The sequence below is a fragment of the Sturnus vulgaris genome, chromosome 4, assembly GCF_052056855.1.
Source record: "Sturnus vulgaris isolate bStuVul1 chromosome 4, bStuVul1.hap1, whole genome shotgun sequence".
Lineage (NCBI taxonomy): Eukaryota > Metazoa > Chordata > Aves > Passeriformes > Sturnidae > Sturnus > Sturnus vulgaris.
Window position 1 is genome coordinate 45,280,781 of NC_142246.1, and position 10,651 is coordinate 45,291,431.

The window sequence follows — 10,651 nt, forward strand, 5'->3', positions numbered from 1 at the left end:
CCTCTGCTCTTGCTGCAAGTAAGGGCTGTTCTGGAATCCTGGAGGCATGGACAGGGGGCATGCACTGCCCTCCAGGTCCCTGTCCCTCTAGGCGCTGCTCCCTGGGGCCATGATGTCACTGGCCTGGCTGGCACCCAAGAGCCACTTCCTGTGGCAAACATCAAAGCAAAATTGGAAAGCTGAAGACTCCTGTGAAGGGGTGCACTCCAGAGTTGCTCTGCTGGGCCTTCCCATAGGGAGGGTGTGCAAGAACGGAGGTTTGGTCCTCTCCTTGTACTTGTCATGGATATGGGCACATACCTTAGGTTTGTTCCTTTCTGTTCCACTGAACATCTGTTTTTTGCATGTTGATTGAAATTAGCGGTGCTATAGTGCTTGGTAATACACAGGTGGCTTCTACCTTTGATCTCAGCCAAGCAGCACCTGCTCCCCCCTTGGCCCCAGACAATGGCTTTGTCAGGCTTTGCTGGGCAGCAGCAGTGCAGGCAGAGATATACAGCACATTTCATGCCTGAGGAACATTCTCAGATCAGTGACTTCAGGTTTGAAAAACAATAATGTTTTTGCCTTACAGTTCCTTTAAAGACTCAAAACTATCCTTACCTTCCAACACATGCCTGCTTTAATTTTCCTTGAGCAAAGACTAATCACTGATGGAGGAATGTCATGTGTGGCACAACTGGAGGGCTGGAAGAAAAAAAAACCCCAAAACAGTAATGTACCCCAGCTGGGTGTTTATGAAGCCTTATGGCTTAAAAATATGGTGAATTTCAGTACAATGGATTTAATTATTTAAAGTTAAAACTGTACATTACATTTAGGACCATGTTTAGAGCATTATCCAAACACTTCTTGAACTCAAGACAGTCTTGGTGCTTCCTGGGGAACCTGTTACAGTGCCCAACTACCCTTTTCCTAACATCCACCCTGTACCTCCCCTGACACAGCTTCATAACATAGCTTATAATAATATTAATATAATAGATTCACAGCATAATTCATAATACAGTGTCATAGAAGGATGTTGCTGTAGAGTCTTTAGACATCAACAACCTTATGGCAAGCATTCCCGTTAACTTATTACACATGTGTGAGGCTAACAAGGAGTTATGCTAGTTGAATGGCATGATTGTGAATCAAGAAAGGATCTTTTTTCTACCTGAGTTCAGGTTGTTGAACAATATTTTGATTTTGATTAGGATTTTATATTTTCTAGCTTCACAGGATCAGCACAGTCCTGATCTCACTGTGAGGAGAATGTGCAGCCATCCATATAGATCAAAGGAAGGTCAGAAGAGCCTTACTGGCTTTTGCTAATGAAATGTGGAGATGAATGGCTTTTTTCCCCCCGGTTGAGTTACAAGAAGAGCTTTTTTTTAACTGATTACATTCCCAACTCTCCCTCCTATGGAATTTAATTGTTTTAAAATTTGCCCAGGAAACATGTTTTTAAAAGTTCCCTGAGCTCCACATACTGTTGCTCAGCAGGCACAGTGTGTGTGTTTTTTAGGACAGCGGAGCTCCAGCTCCCAGTCTGACTGTGAGTGTTTGGAAGTGCTCAGCCCCTTGCTTCAGGCACCCTTTGAAGGGTATGCAGGCTTTCTCTACCAGAGGTGTAACTGGTTAGTAACACCGGCATATAGAGGAAAAGAGAAGTCTGTCCGGGGTGACACAGGAGCAGGAGCAAGAGCAGAAGGGAAAGCCATGCCTGAATCCTGTGGGAGACAGTCAGTACAAAGAGCTTGGATTTGTGGATTTCCAGCTTGCTCTCTAGGCGGCAGCATTTGTTTTCTTTTAAATCTCAGTTTGTATTCTCATTAGGGGATGTAGGAAAGAGTTTTTATTAATCATTATCGTTTGAATGCATAAACGTTCTGTTAGGAGCTGTTTGTTTTCAACTGTATTGTTATTAGTGTCATTGATACATGGTCAATCTTACTCACTTGGCAAAGTTAACTTGCTTTTTCCTGATCATTGAATCCAAGTATATCTTTTCGGAGGAGACTCCATGGTACACAATTTGGTAGAAATGTTGATTCACAGATGAAGCTGTGGCATTCATCGCCATGTGAAGGATTGCACTGGCTTCTATCTTAGCTTTGTGATTTTCGAGTTGGTCACATAGCAATGGCTTCATTTTCTAAACTCTAAACATCTATAGAATACATTAAGGAAAAATTAACCCTTGTAAGTGCTTCTTCAGTCAACTGATGAGAAATTATGCAAGAATCTGATACTTGTGGGTTTTTTTAAGCAGTTCTGAATATTTCTTCCTGACATTAGGTGCAAAAGTGTTTAGAGTTGGCCTAAATCTGTTCCTACATAAGCTAGTCTGTTCCAGTTTCCCCAGTGAAAAATCCTACTGTGAAGCACTCAGGAGCAGAGAATAGGGCTGGGACTGAGGTCTTTAACTTGTCTAATATCGGGTGTCACTGTAGATTCTGTGGGATATTGCAGCAAGCCCCAAACTGCTGCACTGGAAGGGCCTGGGTTTTCTGGAAGTCCTTTCTTATCTGCCAGTCCCTATCAAATATTTTGGATATCTAGCAATTTACAGGTGTCTGTAAATGGACACTTGAAGTGAACCCTTTCACTTCATTTGAAGACCATCTGTCAAAGAGGAGTGGCTTCTGTAGGAGGCTTTGGGGCTGTTGTACTGTAGCTATCTGCATGCAGACTCTTACCTTCTGGTAAGCTTTGGGAAACTCCAAGTAGCTTGCTTCTCTCCGAATTTCTAAAAATCAGCTTTGCATTTACATAGGATTCATAGCTTTTCTTGCCCCACACTGTTTCTGCCTTCCCTAGGCCTATGGTAGGAGACATAAATACAGCTGGATGCACAAAGCTGTAGTGAAATGTGAGGTTGTGAATGGGAAGTCACGCCAGTGATTAAATTTATTGGCTAAGAATCATAGAATTATGTAGGTTGGAAAAAACCTTTAAGATCATCAACTGTAAACCTAACACTGCTAAGTCCCAGTAAGTTGTGTTACTAAATGTAAGTCCTGACAATCAAGCAAAATGCAAATTGTGTCCTGTAGGCTGCTAAGAGGGTCCATGGAGATCCGATGTTCCAGACCTGGGAAGCCCCCAACCTTCCCAGAGAGAGGGTTCCGCTGAGGGACTGCCTTCTAAGGGGGTCTTCTGGCAGGTCTCCTAGCTGCCAGATAAACCTCAGCAAGCTGTGGCCTGTGGCCACAAGTGATCAGCTCTGATCAGTGGTTTCAGCTCTGCTTGTGAGGCTATCCCAGGCCAACTCAGGAGAGTCATATGGTGATTCCACAGAAATTCCTTTATTATCCAGCAGCTCTATGAAGGGAGGCAGGGATGACAGCTCCCTCAAGAACTGGGGGGAAAACTGGGGTATTTATGGGGGAAAGCAAGGGTGGTACCAAGGGGGAAAAACCAATGAGTTACAAAGGATTAACATAGGTACTAGGGCATGGTGGAATCACGGAAGCCTTTGGGAGATAGCTCACCATGATAAGAAAAGATGTGCCAACCTAAGGACCATCCTTCTAGGAGGATTGAGATAAGCTAATCACGGCCAATTCAAGGGGATACTCTGTTCAAGGCACATCCCTCCAGGGCAAGGCTGTGGGCAGAGCTGTACAGGGCAGGCCCACTGGCCTCCACAGTGTCCCTGGTGCTTTCTCTGACTATCAACTTGCCCTCTGCCCAGAGGATGCACTCAATCCCCGTGGCCAGATCATTGAAAAAGACATTAAATAGGGCTGGTCCCAACACTGAGCCTGAGAAACCCCCTTAGTGACCATCCACCAGCTGGATGTAACTCCATTCACCAACACTCTCTGGGTCCTGCCACCCAGACAGTTTTTACATGGCAAACAGTGTACTCATCCATGCCATGACCAGCCAGTATCTGAAGGAGAATTTAGGGATCTGCAACCATAATCAAAGTTTAAAAGTTGACTATCTACTGAGAGCTAGATAGTATTCATGTCAGAATCAAATAGGACAAGGTAATAAGCAAGTCATATCCATGGATCAGCCAAAGTAAAGATTTCCTAAACTCTGGGCATAAGGGTCTGTAAACTCCTAGTACCACCTGTTGCTATGTGACTGAGTCTGAAAAGGGGAAAAACCTACATATTTTGGGGACTTCATCCATTTCTACACAGAGAAAGAAGGATATCCTCTTAAAAAGTCACCAGAAGAGAAAAATAACGTTTTGAACTCTGAAAAGAAAACTGTTTGGGCTCATGAGGAGGGAAAAAAACATTTGTTGTCCCCTGACAAACATTGCCTTTAGACTCTGCCATGCACCAGTAAGGCAAAAAAAAAACCAAAAAAACCCACATATAAGTAATGTGGGACACATATTGAGAAAGTAAGAAAATTACTGCCTGAAAAATATTCCAGGCTGGAGCTTTTCAGCTCTGTACCCAGCCGATAAGCTGGGCCAGCTCAAGGCTAGGGAGAATTTCTCCCAGGGTGATAATTTGGTCAAAATAAAAAGGAATTAATAACAAAGATAGAACACCTGTTGTGGTGGGTGACCAGGCCCTGGGAATGGGGTGTCTTCTCTCTGAACCAATCACCTTTTCTCTAATCTTGGAGTTGCAGTCATGCTATAAAACCAAGTGTATTTCTGAATAAACTTGTCTCTTTCTTCCTGTCATGAAAGATGACCATGTAGCTGTGCATCTTATTTCCGCTGCACTTAAAGGGTTAAAACCCCATTCCACGGCTACAAAGTAATAATAGGCTAGAATAGGGATCTTGTATACATGCAAAAAAATTGTTAAATACCAGCAAAAATTTATTTCCCATAAGGAATACTAGAATAGGAACACATAGGGGTTTTAGGAACAGCATTCTTCAAGATGTTCACAATTCTGCTGCTCACAATCCTAAGTCACCTGATCTAGAGGGCCTTGCTTGCAACAGGAGGTTGGACTAGAGGCCTGGAGAGATCATTTCCACCTCACTTATTCTGCAGCTTGCAATAGCAACAAGCTGGTGCATTTGCAACCAGCACCTGTGCTGCTCAAATCTGGTGTTATCAGAACCACCAGAACCACCCCAACAGGTGTGACTACTTATGAGAAAGCACCTCAGTTATCTGGAGTGCTGTGTGTAAGTCCTCAGCAGAAAAATGCCTCTGAGCCTGCTGCCTAGCTTTCCATCTCTTGCATTCAATTTCTTTGGGTGAAAAAATAATGAAATTAGTGTTTAGGGTCAACAGTCTGTCATTAAGGAGCGATAGGAGTACTTTATGCAGAACAGATAAAACACTTTCAGAGACTCAAGAAACCTCCAGGTCTTCAGAAATGACAGGATTGAAAAACATCTGGCAGAGACCAGTGGGCTGTGAGCAGTTACACACCAGGTGTCTCCTGTGTGTCCCTACTCCTAGGTCACCAACATTTCCAATGCAACAGCAGGCTGGGCACAGAGAGTGGAGCTGGCCCCTTGTGTATTTTATTTTCCCCATGGCTCATATTTACCATGGTCAAGCATACAAGTCAGCAAGTCCATTTCTATGTGCAGAACAGGTGAATGGGCAGTAGCATTAGTATCTTGCTAAAAGAATATCTGCTATGTGAAGTATATTTAAAGGGAAGCAGGCTTCTGGAAACAGCTGACAGTCTGTTCCAGTGTTCCCTTGCCATCCAGATAGGCCTGTGCTGGACAGCAGGAGTAGCACAGGGGACCCAGATCTCCAGTGGGGTCCCTGAGCTCAGCCCTGCTGCGCCCACCCCAGTGAGAAGGGTTTTCTGCATCCAGGCCAGAGACCTAAGAAACGGGAGATATGGCCCTACATAAAGCCCTCCTTGGAGAAGATCTTACTAGCCAGCACTAGGCCTAGGACGAGAAACAGCCTTTGAAGGAGGGAGAAAAACCCACCCAGAGAAGCCAGACGGACTGGCTGTATATAGCACCAAGCCAGCTAGCCAGCCAAGAGACAGGCACACAGACACTTGGAGAAGCATGAGAGCAATCCCAGTCAGTGCCGGAAGCTTTCCTTCTGCTTCAAATAGCCTCAGATTGGCAGTGAGCCTCCAGAACCTGCTCTCACCGTTGATGGGAACTGGTCCCCCAGCCTTGAGTGTCCCCCCAAACAACTTTCCACCAGAAGGACAAGGTGCTAAAAGATGTGCTGTGACAAGAGTGTGACTTCCCTAAGCAGTGGTGCAGCTACAGCTTCATTAGCTCAGGTTTCATAGGCTGTTTGTGCTTGTTTGAACCTGCTGGGCTCTCCCATGGGTTGAGCACTCTCCAGCTGCTTGCCTGTGCAGCACTGCACCCTGCTCCCGTACTCCTTTCCTGGAAAGCATCCCCATCCACCAGCCCAGTCACCATACCCTGAGAAACATGGATGACAAGGGCACCCTCCTCTATCCTGTAGCCTCTCTGCCAGGCACACTAGACACAACCAACCATCTGACAGTGGACTGCCTGAGCAGTGGGAAGATCCCAGGAGCATGGGCTGTCCCACTGAGGGTGACCTGCTCTCTAGGGTGTCAGAGCAATGAGGAAGGTATCTGTGAGTGCTTCTATTGTACTCACTCAGCTGTCCCCAAGCCCCGCTGTGCAGAGAAGACTGTGGGCAGCTAGCATCCCTTGTCAGTCCCAGCTTCCCAGGAGCCCTCTTTAGCAATCAGGTTGCTAAAGGGAACAAAATTTTTAAAGTTAATTGCTTAGGGCCCTTGAAGCCACTCCCTGACACTCAGCAGGTGGAGCAGAGTCTCCATTACATTCCTTCCCTGTTCACTGTCACTCTGCAAGTCATTCTAGTTGTCTGCCAGTGTCACAGGGCACCACAGATGCCACAGGGGCTGTGGTGTTTGTCACACAGAGATAACCCATCCTGCTCATCATCTGTCGCAATGCTCCAGCAGCTGGTGGCACCAGAGCCAGCTCTCCACAGTTGCCTGCCCAAACTGGTCTAACAGAAACCACAGGCTGCCAGCTGCATGGCACTGCTGCCATGAGGTGGGCACAAGAGCCAGGCACTTGTGGGGTCCCTGGCGTGGGGACAGCACAGGGGAAAACATGGTCCTTATCCCTCATGGTGAAGACTGAGGAAAGTCTGGGATGGTCAGCACCCCTGCTTGCCCTGCTGAGATCCTCGAAGTCAGTCTTCAGGATAGCATTCCTGCTGCACCTAAGAGGGCCATGTTGATAGCAGGCAAGTGTTTGAACAGAGCTCGTCCCTGCTCTAGGGAGGGATAAGGTCCCTTCATTGACTTTGAAGTATTTGACTTAAAGTATTTGATCACTGAAGTATTTGAGTCAGGACCTCCAACAGCAGGCAGCTTCAGCCGAGATATTCAGAACAGAACAGATTTCAGCAGACATTTTCCAGCCTCCCATCTCCCTGACTTGCTCCCTAGAAAATGCACAGCCATCCAACTCTGTGAAAGGGCACTCGCACCCTTGTACATCCCCTGGCACTCTCAGGGTAGAGAGTGGATCTACAGGTCTACTCTGTCCTGCTGCCTCTCACCTGTCCCACAGCCCATGTTTTCCTGGGCTGGGCATGGCAGCAGCTCCCACGTGTGATAATGCCCTGCCAGCTGTCTGCGTGCTGCAGCATGTTGTGCCTACAAGCTATGGCAGCACTGCTGAAAATCCTCCCAGCAAGGAACTGCACGTATGAACTCCCTGTTTAGTCACTTCAAAACAATCTGGTTAGTAAGAGTGAGAGTAGGGAAGAAGACTATACCCCAGGCAGAGATTGCACATAGAAATACCAATGAGATGACACTGTTCTCTGAGAAGTACTGGAACAATGGGAGGAATAATAAAACACTGCAGTTTCTATCCACACAACTGTATCCCACTGACAAAGTAAAGGCAGGGATCTTATTGGAAGTCACATATGATTAGTATCTGTCTGGCCTGGATCTGTTCTACTGCTGAGGAGAGACAGGTTGAACCCGGCCCACTAAAAACAAAGGAAAATGCATGAAGGAGAGAGCAGAAGAGGCAGTTGCTGAGCCCAGGCCAGCAGCTCTGCTCCAGCAGCAAAGAGCCACCTGTGCCCACCTCCTCTTCCCTCTGCCCAGGGCATGGTCTGGATAAGCACTGTGTGCTGCTGACTCTTGGAGTGCCGTAGGAGTTGCAGGTCTGGACGGTTGGGACTGACAGAGAGATCTCTAAAGCCAGGTGTTGGAACTTGTACTTTATTGCATAAGGCATGGGTAAAAGGCCCTGCTTGGAGCTGCCAGATGCAGCTCGGAGCAGGCCCGTAAGAGCAGGAAGGCAAAAGTAAAAAGAGTAAAGAGAGAGCAAGGGATAAGAGGTAAGAAGTAAAAGAGTAAAAGTAAGAGAAGTAAAAGTGGCAAGAGAGGTAAGAGAGTAAAGTAAAAAAAGTAAGAGAGCGAGATTCCCCTTACAATACAATAAATCTTCTGTGTTAAATATTTTAATTTTCACTAACCAATCTAAGATACAAATCCTAAAGCATTTACATACAGCCTATAAAAATCACTACATTACCATACTGTGTTACACTTTAAACCCTAAAAACTACTCTTTGGACCCTCTTTACCAAGCTAGTAGGGTCTTCTCTGCCCTTTAGATCTGTCTGCAAGTAGAGGGGATTTTTTAATCAAGAGATTACTTTCAGCTGGCCATACTATTGTTTTCTAGTTGTTCAGTAACTAAAGTTTGGTATCTCAAAGATAGCTTTCATTTCAATCTCACTTGTAGTTTCCATATTCTCAACATCTTTTGCCAGGCAATCACATTTATAAGGTTTTCCAGTTTCATCTTCTCCAACAGGGTGCAACCACTGTTGCTGCTCTCCTAGGGAAAAAACTGATCAAAAGAACAATGACTCAGGTTCTTGTGTGTTGGGATGTCCAATAAAGGCAATTGCCAGTGCACCCTGAAGAACAACCAATCTCTTATGTTGTTATGGGGTAAGTGGAGTATGGAGGTGGAAGTCTCATCTGGTTAGCTGCAAGAGTTGTCCTATGAGTCAGTACTGGCTAGTTAGAAAACTCTAACTGAATGGAAGCCAAAATATTGTGTTGTTTCCAGCCACATTTTTTTTGGATTAGAGGCCAGAAACCCCAGCACATCAAAAGAACAAAAAACACTGGTAAACAAAACAGAAGATGGCTTTTGAGGTTTTTCTTTGCATTGGGATGTTCAGAGGGAGAAAGGAAGCTTTTGCGCTCTCTCTGACACTTGGATTGGGGTGGAGTCTGGAAAGCACATATTTTTAAATTCACATACTCAGAAAAAGGAAAAAAAAAATCTCTACTTAATCCCCAGACGAGGGGTGCTGGTGCTAAGTCTCGTTTTCAGGAAAGAAAACATGGCAGGATTCAAGAGAGACACATGCATGAAAAGGAGGGAATATGAGCAAGTCAGACAAGCTGTGTTATATCCCATTCTATCCTGATGGCTTGACAAGTTGCTTCCCCCTCTTCTTTCCATGTTTTTTTCCCTTCTGTCTCCATGCATTGTTAAAGGAACAACAACTGGGCCAGGATGGGCATGAGCTGTGTGTTGAATGCCCACCCCACCTTCCCCCCAAATGTGACTTCAGCCAATATCTTGCCATGGAGCAATATGGATGATTATTCAAGCCTCTGCAAGAGGGGTCCAGAGGAGCAGGGTACTGAATGCAGGCTGCAGCTGCCAATCCCTCCCGGCAATGCCACAGTATTATGCAAAATTGTCAAATGCACATCGCATCAGCTGTACTTCTCAATAGGAAAAAAGTCTCTGTGATGGGTCTGGATGCACCCTTCATTTTGTTTCTATTTAATCTAATTCTGCTGATAAAGGACATCCTCTGAGGACAGGATCTCTTCATATAAGGTGAGGCATAAGTTCAGCAGTACTTCAACCCTCTCCCAGGAGGAGAAATGGGCCTAAAAGATTTTAGAAAAGGTCAGAAAAGCATTAACATGTGCCAGCCAGACGTGAACAGATTAGTGACATGACTTTCACACTGTCACTGCAGGACTCCCAGCACTTCTGAAACCATTTCAATGGGGTATCTTAGCCTGAAGCACGTCACTGCCAGTGCTCCCAGTGCAAGTCTGGGCTGGGTTCACAGACTAAGAGAAAAGGGTTTTTCCATGTTAAAGGCTTTCTCCCTGTTGACAGTAATAAGGGAAGAGATGAGCCCATCCTGTTCCTGTGGGCCAGGTTACTCACATTTTGCAAAGCTTGGGGCACATGCATGGAAGGAAAAAAAAAGACAGCATATAAACATAAGAAAATCTTTTTTGGACCAGAATATTTTCCCATCTGTCCTGTCACCAAGACTGGCCAAGATCAGATGCCAGAGCAAAGCACAGACATGGGGCAGATAAGTAGCAATATCCCTGAGAGCTCCCCCAAGCACATGTCAGTATGCATTTCAGGACCTCTGCCTGGACCTTCCCACACTGGGGTTGAAATTCAAGACTGAGTCCTGCTGCAGGGGTCTGCTCCAGCCCCCTTGAATGTACCCTGATGCTCCCAGCCACGGCTTCTGGAGTGATCCCCCCAGACACATCGTCCAATCTGCTTGTGTGCACCACTGCTACCCGTGCTCCTGTTGCTTAGCACCAGTGATAAACAGGACATATTCCTTTGGCCAGGTGCATGCCCAAGGCATGCAGGATCAAGTCTTCCCCCAAAAACTCTCTGGCAGCCACTGAACAGCATCATTTGCTTT